Below are 12,500 nucleotides of genomic sequence, written 5' to 3'. Positions count from 1 at the left end.
AGCGGCGAGGCAAACGGGCAAGCCTCTTAATGTGTGGCCCCTGTTCACCCAGCAGTGAAATAGGTACGGGATATAACTCGAGGGGTTGTGGCCTCGCTTTCCCGGTGCGTGGAGTATGTTGTGGTCTCATTCCTACCCGAAGATCGGTCTATGAGCTATGAGCTCGCTCCGTAATGGGGAAGACTGGCTGGGTGACCAGTAGGCGACCGAGATGAATTACACACACACACATGAACATAGCATTTTGCTATTAGAACTCTTTTCTCAAAGGATTGACCTCATCAATGGTTAGACTTTTAAGTTAATGTGGTTATTAACTTGAAAGTTTCAAGAAATTCTTTAAACCTGCAATATAATTCGGAAGAATTTTGCTCTGAAGGATATGAGATGTGAGGCATTCATTTATATGTTGTTTATTTTCTTTTCGGCAATGAAGGCGAGGTACACTTATTTCTACTTGCAGCCTTAAGGCAACAAGACTGGATACGATAGGTTTAATCCTAAGGGGAAAACAAGGAGATCAAAGGATGATGTAATGAGGTATAAGATACAATGAGTGTGTTTATGGTGGAAGACAAAGTTGTATTTAATAAGAATGGTTGGAAAAAGTTGCAAATGTATAAATACAACGTAGCCTTAAAAGCTGCTCCAGGAGCTTTGCCAAAATTAATTCTTATTAACTGACCAGACTTAACTGGTGTAGAAGGTATGAACCACTGAGCCAATTCTATTGCTGGACGCTAGCCTTCATTTGTCGCCTTCTCCCGTGAGAATAATATGTAAACTCTTGCAATAATAAGGTGGACAAAATAAGTATCAGACTAAATGGAAAGGCTTGTGTAGCGTGACCACTGGAGAGGGCAAGGCAAACGTCGCTAAGAAGATAAGCAAAACAATATCTATGGAAGCGTCAGTATGTGCTATGAAAGTATTGAAGAGACAGTTCAAGGAGTCGAATTGATGAGGAGAAAATATATCAATTTCATCTTGTTTAATAAAGGTGCATGTACAAAACTGTCCCGTAGATGAGACACGTTATCTATACAAAAGAGGATAAGATTGTTTTATAATTTGCATCTGATATCTCAGAGAAGTAGTAACAAAAAAAAAAAAAAAAAAAACGAAAAGACGAAGCCTTTACCAAAAATACCTAACTTTATGGAAGCTCTTTTAATAAAATGGGATAAGAAATAATTTCTTTTATAGGAAAGTATGCCGAAGTATGTTGATTTTATAACAAAACAGCACCTTAATATCACTGAAGAAAATGTGACAGTTATCAGGACGGTTGTGGCTAGGTAGATAAAACAATTAACTTTTTAGGTAAAGAACGACACTAGACTTTTTCTGCTCCATTCAGAAATTATAGAAGGTAGAGAAGTTGCGCTCCATATAGCTTTCATGCTTCATTTCCTTAAATTCTAGTAGTTTTCGTGTGTGCGTGCGTGCGTGCGTGCGTGCGTGTGTGTGTGTGTGTGTGTGTGTGTGTGTGTGTGTGTGTGTTTCATTCTACTGTTAGAAGAAGAAAATATATAAATTTCATCTTGTTTAATAAAGATTCATGTACAAAAATGTTTTTGAAATTTCTACCTTTTCCATGAATTACGGCAAAGTTAAGTTTCTTTTGCAGGCAAAATCTTCCTTTCAATTTGTCCCGGCCTAGCCCGCTACAAGTCCGTCTCTTGAGATGCCCCCCAGTCACTGCTTGATCATTACATCATCTGCTCTTGTAGATTACATCCATTTCATGTCTTTCACTAGTTCTTACAATATTTTACTTTGGATTAGTTCTTTTATCCACACATATCTTTTGTGATTCTCTTGGTAGTTATTCTCAACCTTGACCTTTCCGATCTATATATAAGTTAAAGCTTTGAGTTAGTTATTCCATGCTTCACATGTTGCGTCACTGGTGTAGCTTCGCAGCCGAGACTATTCTGAACACAGTAGAGTGATTTTCTCTTTCTGTCATCACCTTTTCTTCGCACTGTCTCTAGATTTTTCTTACCTATCAACATTTTTCTCACGTCATACATCAATCACAATACAACTGACATCTGCTGCCTAAAAGCAGGTTATGTCAGACAGGAAGTAACTGTTAATGTTAATGTTTTATTTATTAAAACGTTTTCATAATGAGCTGTAGATGACGAAACCGAGAATAACATTCGGGGTTAAACAGTTATGTTGGAACATAATTACTCGAACCTTTCAATAAACGTTTTGGTCGTAAGTAGCGCCAACAAACTCGTTTAATGCTTCATGAATCATACAGCTCAGACCGACTCACTGCCAGCCACCATTTAACGCTCATTGCGCTGCTTGTTGGATTCGATCGTTTGGGTACTCGCCACAGTAGTACAGTATAGTGATACACTCATACCTCTCATAGTCTGAGTTTGCACTGCATGAGTAATGGTGGTATTTCATGGCGTGTTCTAACCAAATTCTCGACTCCGCTTTACATTTCGATCAAGTCTCAGTTCATGAGTGTTGGCCGAGAGTCCACTGACGGGTCCTCGTTGTCTGATTTGTGATGCATTCTGATGAAAGTAATCTGAGCGAAACTCCGTAACGGGCAAGATTATGGATGTGGACGGGAGCGGTGAAGGGCAGCGGTGGGGATGGGGTGGAGAGTGGACGACGGGGATGCTGCGTAGAGTGCGGTGCTTTGGAATTGAGTTGATGCTCCTTCATTTTGATTAATTCCGACAGGAGAAGAGAGGATAGCCATTATGTCTGGACAGCGGAGATAGAAGTAACGTGTGATAATAAGATGAAAGAGAAAATGAAAGGAATGTAGAACTACTTTCCCCATTGTGTGCAGAGGCATCCATACTATGCGAACTAGAGTTTCAATGCCGATCGAGCGGTACAATCTAGTATAACAAATGTACTAGAAAGAGTCCCGCGAGTGTCTGTATATGTAGAAAATGAAAATATGATAATTATGTTAGAATATAAGAAGGTAAAGAAATTGTATAGATTAATATAGGTAAAATAAAGGATATAAAGGAAAATAGATCTTAAAAGTTTAAGAAAATGAAAGAAAAATAAAGTAAAAATTAGACAAGCATTGAATAAAGAAGGAATGAAAGAGTATTACATTATACACTGAAGATGTAAATATCGATGTTGCCCCAACAGGTGCCGGAAATAAACAGAAGGATGGCATGTGGCTACAATGTGGGGAGAGTTACAACGACAGGAAAACAGATCGAATGATGTATATAGTCATGAAAGTTAGAAATAGGAAAATGAGGAAGAGAGAAGAAAATAGAGGAAAGTTGTAAGAAGACTTGAAGTAAATAAAGTTAGCTGGAAATTTGCTTCATCAGGAACATCAAACTTCCATCTTTCATGAAATATTTTTTCGAAGAACTCGTGAGGAGGACAATAGTTGTTGTGGGACGGTCTGGAGGGACACGACATCTCTGTACAAGCCTTGGCAACGCGGCAGAGAGAGAGAGCGTTAGTTGGAGGCGGAGTGAGCATTCCACTGTAGGGCGTCAGCTAATGCATCATTGATATCGCCATCCCGCTCTGCCACCCCTCCGCCCTCGTCACCAGAGCTCGGGTGTGGCTGCCGTGCCTTCATGCCGTCTGAACCTCAGAGAACTTATCCGGCAGAATGGCATGAAATTAAACCGAGAAAGGTAAATTGATGATCGACTAATAATTTATAAATCACGTTCTCATGTTGAACATTAAAGGTCTGCCGTATAAGATAAAAGATAAATACATCATAATTTTGTTCTAGTAAGCTATTCACACAGGACAGCACAGAGCTGCATTTGCTGCACTAACAAGTAAGCGAAAGACTAACCTGGATCAGAAGTTCTCCGTCACCTGTCTCGGCGTGTGAGCTACTTCTACTCACCTGGCGTCCCCTCCCTCGAATGAGTCAGGGGGAGGCTGGCCAGCCGTCAGAGCGCAGAAGCAAGGCTACCTGTCCTTCCTCCCTCTCCAGCCTCGCTCCCCCTGGCTGCTGCTCTGCACTCAGTCACATTACCTCAGAGCGAGATGAAGGTCGCGAGCTTGTGCTTAAGGATGAGGGATAGATTTGAGTTGCGCTGGGATCATCCCAAGTAAGACATAGATTCAGGAAATTATTACCTTTCTACACTCCAAAAAATACAAAGGAAACTCAACTCATTACAGGCTGAGAAAAAGAAAAGAAACAAAACACAATAATGTAGTACTTAAGTAAATCAGCAGATGTTCATGAACACTGAAACAATAAAATCTCACTCAGTAAAATGCTCCTCATTCTTGTATAGCAATAAACATACGCCGAAAAGTAAGGGACACAAAGTATATACAATATGATAGACAAAGAAAGAGAAAGGATGATATTATGTCTCAAATAGAGTGATAAGAGAAGAATGAAACAGATTTAGTAACCAAAACTCCAAATGGAAAGCTTTTCAAAGACTGTTCCATGAATTTGTAAGATGGGAATGATAAAATGATACCGATATCTATACATCTACCTACTTATTTACTGTCTCTCTCTCTCTCTCTCTCTCTCTCTCTCTCTCTCTCTCTCTCTCTCTCTCTCTCTCTCTCTCTCTCTCTCTCTCTCTCTCTCTCTCTCTCTCTCTCTCTCTCTCTCTCTCTCTCTCTCTCTCTCTCTCTATATATATATATATATATATATATATATATATATATATATATATATATATATATATATATATATATATATATATATAGAGAGAGAGAGAGAGAGAGAGAGAGAGAGAGAGAGAGAGAGAGAGAGAGAGAGAGAGAGAGAGAGAGAGAGAGAGAGAGAGAGAGAGAGAGAGAGAGAGAGAGAGAGAGAATAAACAAAATCATAAGAAGGATACAAACTTTACTATCACTTTATTGTCATTCAAATTTTGACCAAAGAACTCGGTTTGAGGCTCATAACGATTTTCTTCAGTTTTCTCATTCGATATACAGTACATAAACATTCGCCTCTTTCTCTCTGGTAATTATGATGTAACCTGATTTGAATAAGAGCTATATTTTATTAATTAAAGTAATTTTTCAGAAACTCTGTACGTCTCTTTATTCCTACACATGAAGTCATTTACCATTACACATCTACTATCAATCTCAACTTGATAAGAACTTGAGTTCACTTGAAGATCCTTATTCCTGTTTGTCTGGGAGAAGACTGAAAATAAAGGAGATATATCTGAAGGTCCAGAACCTGATGATTATAGCTGACTTCTTGTTGAGCACTCTGTTGCAAAAAGGTGTTTGCTGTTAAAAAGTTCTTTTTTTCCACTGAAAAAGCTGATGTGAAGCTGACATATTCAGCTTGTTAAATTAATATAAATTTTGTATACTATACGTACACTGCGAAAAAGAAAATCGTACTACAATAATGTTTTATTTGACAAAAAACAAAACAAAACACAGGAGCAATGTTAAAGAATTGATAGTTCCCTTCTATTTGTGTAAATGAAAAAAGCCACATCCATATGTGAAATAATGCAATCATCGCCTGGTCAAAGAAGACAAATTATGAATCAAACTGATGATGCATTATTACATGTATCCATCCAACTGCTCGTCTGCAAAATCTCAACTCTAGCATAAATTTTGTCCAGAAAAGAATATAGCACTAAAATCTACATACACACACACACACACACACACAGACAGTTAGTAACCCTAAATGGTTCAGAAAAGCAATTGAACAAAAATTAAAAGACTTATGGATAAACAAGTGGTACGAAAACATATCAAATAAAGGTATTTGTAATACTTACAAATTATATAAAGAAATTTATGGAATTGAAGAATACCTGCTTAAACTTAATAAAAATAATCGTATAAATTTGTCAAAGCTTCGCACAGGAAATAATAAATTACCAATCATTGTTGGTAGATATAATCAAACAGACAGAGAGGTGCGTTATTGTACTAAATGTAATAATGAATTGATAGGGGATGAATACCATGCTTTGTTGATTTGTCAAAATCAAGAAATTCTTCAATTGAGAAATAGATACATACCCGAATATTATAGATTGCAACCAAATAATTTTAAATTTGTCAAGCTGATGCAAAGTGGTAATGTAAACTTGTTAATAAATCTGGCACAGTTTATTAATGCATTGTTGCGAATGTTTAGGTGATACATAAGATTATGTACATATTGAGGGGCTGTGCTCCATACTTTGTAAAAAAGTCTGAGCAATAAATATATTTCTTTCTTTCTTCTTTCTTTCACACACACACACACACACACACACACACACACACACATGCACAAGCACACGCACACGCGCACACGCACCCCCTCCCCCCCACACACAATTCTTTTCTCTTGTTCATTGCTAGGAAGTCTGGCTAGAGAGGGTTCAATTAGGGAAAAAATTCCCCAGGAAGCCCAGAAAGAACCACAGATAGTGACCCAATGTCACCCTGTCTTGCCTCTGAGCTAGGCAGGAATCCAACTCGGTCATACTAAGGTCGGGTCGTGCTTCAGTGAGCTTGATTGTCCCGCTGACTCGATTCTCTGTTCACTTTAGTGTTCGTGAATGAATGCTTGTGAGGTGCGTTTGTTCTCCTTGTGTGGCTCATAGAACAATACGGTATAAACACAATTGTAAAAAAAAATCAAATGCTACTAGAAAAGAAAACATACTTAATGCTCTCGTTCCACACACCAGCGGAACACACATCAACATCACATTAGGGAGGCGGTGTCGCAGTGGATAAGGTGGTGAGCGTGGGATCGGGCAGACGTCCACGCGTACGTTCGAATCCCACCACGTACAGCCTTAATTAAAACACTTTGCCATTTGTCGAGTGGTTTAAAGTTACCTATATGTCACCATGATACCCAGGTTCTAAGTGGTTACACTCAAGATGAGCTTGGGTGGTGATATGGGCCCTAATATGCAGGGGTGTGGAGTCGGAGTCGAAGTCGGTAAAAATATGAGCGACTCCGACTCCTTTACGTGATATATTTTTGAGTAAAGATTCCACTTGATGGAGATTCCTACAAATTGGGAGAAATTGACTTTGTGGAGGATGTGTCCAATGAAGTAGTCTGCGGGAATATTGGTATTTTTAATATTTTTCATGCTTTTTATTTTGTCGAGGATATACCCTAAGGAAGGAGGGCGGTACATGCAGCAACAACCACCCAGACAGCAGATAATATGGGTATCCCCTTTTGCCATATTTTATGGTGTTTTGCATGAGCTAATGCTATATTTATCATAGAGGTTAATTGTTAAGTGATATTCACCGATGGTAAAATGAGTGTGGTACTATGTGCGTGTGCGTGTGCGTACGTACGTGTGTGCGTGTGTCTGTGATATGAAGATTCAATTACATCTCATATAAGGAAAGGATACAAATATATAATAGATATATGTATATACAGTACATGGTTTATGAAGAAACGTTACACGAATTATTATTATTTTTTTAATATTCATTTTGTTGGGAATAAGGAGTGGTGAGTGACCTGACACGGTGAAATCTGAGACACCTGGGCTGAGACAACTTCGCTCTCTCTCTCTCTCTCTCTCTCTCTCTCTCTCTCTCTCTCTCTCTCTCTCTCTCTCTCTCTCTCTCTCTCTCTCTCTCTCTCTCTCTCTCTCTCTCTCTCTCTCTCTCTCTGTGTGTGTGTGTGTGTGTGTGTGTGTGTGTGTGTGTGTGTGTGTGTGTGTGTGTGTGTGTGTGTGAGAGAGAGAGAGAGAGAGAGAGAGAGAGAGAGAGAGAGAGAGAGAGAGAGAGAGAGAGAGAGAGAGAGAGAGTCAGATCACTCACCACTCCTTATTCCCAACAAAATGAATATTAAAAATATAATAGTAATTCGTGTAACGTTTCTTCATAAACCATGTACTGTATATACATATATCTGTTATATATTTGCATCCTTTCCTTATATGAGGATGTAATTGAATCTTCATATCACAGACACACGCACACACGTACGCACACACACACACACACACACACACACACACACACACACACACACACACACACACACACACACACACACACACACACACACACACACACACACACACACACACACACACACACACACACACACACACACACACACACACACACACACATTCACCGTCGTTACGTTCCATACATTATATTGTATAACGTGATGTGCCACAAGCAGCATATGTGTGTGTGTGTGTGTGTGTGTGTGTGTGTGTGTGTGTGTGTGTGTGTGTGAGAGAGAGGAGGAAGGGGTGAGATTAGACCTCATTTACTGACCTGCCAATCAGGAAAAGGTGTGGGAGGGGCTTATTTTGGGGGATTCTGTCGTCTTACTGATAAACGAGTATAGTACATCGTGTGATCCTGTATTATACGCGTCTCCATTCTCCCCCTTGCTGAGCTAGGCTGATAACGCTTTTCAGCAGATGCCAAGAAGGCCTCATCAGCGAGAGAAAAAAAAAGTGGAGTCAGAGTCGGAGTGGGAGTCGCAACATTTAAATTTACTGGAGTCGGAGTCGGAGTCGGACTTTTGAAAATCCGACTCCACACCCCTGCTAATATGGGTACCACTATAGATAAAATTGCCTGCGCCACTAATGGGCGGAAGCTGAACAGCGCTTCCTGCACACTCAACTCAAGTGAGCCTACAGGCGCTATAGGCTTTACCGTATAAAAAAAAAACACATGAAATCCATGAGTAAATTAGCATAAGTTTTTGCAATGGATGACATTTAAACATACGGTTGCTACCACTCTAACAATCTGTCTTTCTTTCAGCTATCGGAGGATTAGCAGACGCATGTTTGGTGTTACGATCATCCTCTATAACTACAATGAAAAAAAGTTCATAAATTTCAGTTTTGGCTATAATTTTGTGAGTACTGATTTTGTGCAGCTTTTGATATGAGACTGTAAGGCAATATTCATTTTCCTCTCCTTGCCTGGCTTATCTCTGAACCACAATGCAAACAAGCAGCTCCATTGCACAGGAGTGCACATACTGAAGCTTAGCGTGGCTTTGGTGCTGCTCCTCACATCTTTGTTTCCATAGTTCACCTCTCCTAGCCATCACCTTATTGGGCAGTCCTGAAGGACAGACAGCAGCGTAATGTGTATGCCAATTGTCACAGCCTGCATTGGAACCAAGGGCACTAGCCGCTGCACCAGGGAGTCTCGTAGCCACGGCGATTATATCTCTGTCACATGCCCTTTGAACCTGTGATGGATGGTATTCCTTACTTTAGGTTTTCACAGGATACCTTCCATAGGCTTCCCCAGATAACAATTTATCGGGCAACTAACAGGATAAACAACTGTTTTAGCTGTGCCCTGACTGCGTCACAGATAATTCTAACATAAACAGCAGTATGTCAAGTGAACAGGGGAAATTCTACAGAGATTTGGCGGTCCTGAAAACTCTACACAAAAGAATAATTTGCAAACAAAAATAATTTCTAATCTTTCTCATCTTTGAAAGGCAAGCACGGAAAAACAAAACTCCGCGGCCCTGAGCTCTCTTAGTGGCCATTGGAATTGTTGATGGAGGTTTGCGAAAACGAGGTTTCTTTTTTTGGAAGTCTGCAGCACACAAAGTCCCAAACAGAGATGAGGAATGAAAGTTAAGAGCAATATTTCTCTGTTTTTAATATGCATTACTTGTATTGATAATAACGATCTAAAAGCCGTCTTACCCGTAATGATGCATTTATCATAAAGAGTAAGCAAATAAATAAGTAAAATAAAATAAACAAAATAAAGTTAGGTAAAACTTCTTAATACAACTGATATTTCGATATCAGTAACATTATAACCAACAGACAGCGAAGTGAAGGGCGCGGCCTTGAACTCAGCCGTCCAGCGAGGTCTCCTGGATGGCACACAAGATGAAATATTGAACCGTGAACCTTCACTGTGGTATCGATCTGGACAGCCCGCGCGGCACGAAAGACTCAGCCTGTACTCCACAACGTTAGAAAACATTTGACACAGGGCTCAACATCATACGATTGTTACCAAGATTTTAAAAACAAAATAGATTTTTGGTCATACAGGCAACAGCGTATTACACATTTACAAGATCACAATAACTGAAAATAGAGATAACAAGTAGATATTCTCTCTCTCTCTCTCTCTCTCTCTCTCTCTCTCTCTCTCTCTCTCTCTCTCTCTCTCTCTCTCTCTCTCTCTCTCTCTCTCTTTCTCGCTCACTCTCTGAATGCAAGGAAAATGCTAATAAGGCTCGGTAATCTAATTTACCCCGAGCCAAAAGTAATCTTATCTACGGCATGCACTAAAAAAAAAAAAAAAAAAAATATCGAAGAAAAATGTGAAAAGAAACTAACTAAGCTATTCTATTGCAATGATGAGTAAAACTAACTGAATTATGGCAAATATTTAACAGAAAAAATGAGAAAATGCATTGTAGGCTTACAGTATTAGAAATTAGTATTAAGAACATAAGAAAAGAGGGAAGCTGCAAGAGGCCGCCAGACCTATACGAGGCAATATCTGTAATTACTTAATAAAATAAACAAAATAAGATGCACGTGGCCATTACAGCTCTGAATTAAAAGACAAGACAACGAATTTCATTCACATCCTCCAAAATAATGACGCAAGAACGTTGCGCACTCACAGCAAGATTAAAAAAAAAAAAATAGAGATCTAGATAACTCACACACACACACACACACACACACACACACACACACACACACACACACACACACACACACACACACACACACACACACACACACACACACACACACACACACACACACACACACACACACACACACATTAACGTCTGTAAGAGTTCCGTGTAACTTCACAAAAATGTTTCTGTCCGACACTGCCCAGTAATCTTGGAGACTTCTAACCTTGTATTTAGGTAGCATTACCTCAACTCCTCTCTTGCGTTTGTCTTCTCTTTCTTGAACAAACTTGCTTTTTTTGTACTGTACCTTTCTGACCTCATTTCGCTAAAAGAGAGAGAGAGAGAGAGAGAGAGAGAGAGAGAGAGAGAGAGAGAGAGAGAGAGAGAGAGAGAGAGAGAGAGAGAGAGAGAGAGAGAGAGAGAGAGAGAGAGAGAGAGAGAGAGAGAGAGTGTGTGATAGTGAAACACAGTGACGTGGGATGTGCGTGTGCCTGACATGACAGTGCTGATTAGTGACGAGGGAGGTGCGCAGCTGACAGTGACAGTGTTATGACTCCCTCGCTCACAATGCCGTCCCTGGGAGCAGCTTTGAAATGAGCGTCACATGCCAGTGCACGCTTTTAGCTCACGAACTCAGCTCCAACTGTAAGTATACTTATGTGTAAAATATGTATGTTATGTGCATTAAGTTTAAATAAAGAGAGAGAGAGAGAGAGAGAGAGAGAGAGAGAGAGAGAGAGAGAGAGAGAGAGAGAGAGAGAGAGAGAGAGAGAGAGAGAAATCGAGCCTACACGTGATATATTCTTTTATGCAAGACGGAGAACTTGCAAGGGCAACAAAATATTAGAAAAAAAGGCCCACTGGATGCAGCTTCCTAAAAAAAAAAGAAAGAATTAGCAGAAAGCCTGGTACAAATGTCTTGACACCTCTCTCTTAAAATAAGTTAAGTCGTAGGAAGAAGGATATACAGAAGCAGGTAGGGAGTTCCAGAGTTTACCAGTGAAAGGTATTCAGTGTGGAAGAGGAAGACAGTTAAGTGTCATTGAAGAAGAGGGATAGTTGTCTGGATGATTGTGTTGAGTTGAAGGATGGAGAAATTGAGTTTTTGACGCATTGAAGACTACTAAGTTAACTCTGCCCCAATCAAAAATCTTCGAGTGATCAGTTGTCAGGCATTCTGTGGCGTTCCTGCGTGATCTGTTGAATTCCTGAAGGGTTGGTCGTCTCTGAAAGGACGTGGAAAGATGTAGGGGGGCGTATCATCAGTAGGGGTGGACCGGAGTCTTTTTTTTTTTTTTACGTTAAGTCCTATAGTGCCTGTAGGCTCACTTGAAGAGTGTATGGGAAGCGCTGTTCAGCTTCTGCCCATTAGTGGCGCAGGCAATTTTATTTATAGTGGTACCCATATTAGGGACCATATCACCCCCGAAGCTCATCTTGGGTGTAATCACCTAGAACCTGGGCATCATGGTGACATGTAGGTAACTTTAAACCACTCGACAAATGACAAAGTGTTTAAGGCTGTACGTGGTGGGATTCGAACTTACTCGTGGACGTCTGCCCGATCCCACGCTCACCACCTTATCCACTACACCACCGTCTCCCTATCCGGATACTGATGATTATTCTGCATTCGGCATCCATGCTGGATAGTCTCGTAACCCGCCGTATAAACCGGATAATGGTAAAACCAAAATAATAGTTAACAATTACTTTGAAAAAGACATAATCACTGATTAACATTTAGGTCTGTGAGTGCAAAACTGAGGACACACAATTAGGGAGAATGGAGTCAGTCTCGTGAATCTCGTCCCATACACGTCAATGACGAGTACGGGGAGGCTGTCTTACAGCTATACATGTA

At 40.1% G+C, this 12,500-nt stretch overlaps 1 protein-coding gene across 2 annotated transcripts in view; it reads right to left on the bottom strand.

The window, feature by feature from the left end:
• The window catches only part of LOC123518867, a 105,471-nt gene that overhangs the window by 21,712 nt on the left and 71,259 nt on the right, over positions 1–12,500 (bottom strand). Inside the window, exon 2 of one of the 2 annotated variants that reach the window (XM_045279920.1) lies at positions 3,881–4,043. The gene's annotated coding sequence lies outside the window, so the exon portion shown is untranslated. Of the gene's footprint in view, positions 1–3,826; positions 4,044–12,500 lie in introns of both variants that reach the window. The other variant, XM_045279919.1, reaches the window with a different exon arrangement.

This window comes from Portunus trituberculatus, chromosome 44 (assembly GCF_017591435.1).
Source record: "Portunus trituberculatus isolate SZX2019 chromosome 44, ASM1759143v1, whole genome shotgun sequence".
In the NCBI taxonomy this organism is placed as follows: domain Eukaryota; kingdom Metazoa; phylum Arthropoda; class Malacostraca; order Decapoda; family Portunidae; genus Portunus; species Portunus trituberculatus.
The sequence above is the reverse complement of the archived record's forward strand: the minus strand, read 5'-3'. Positions and strand labels throughout refer to the sequence as shown.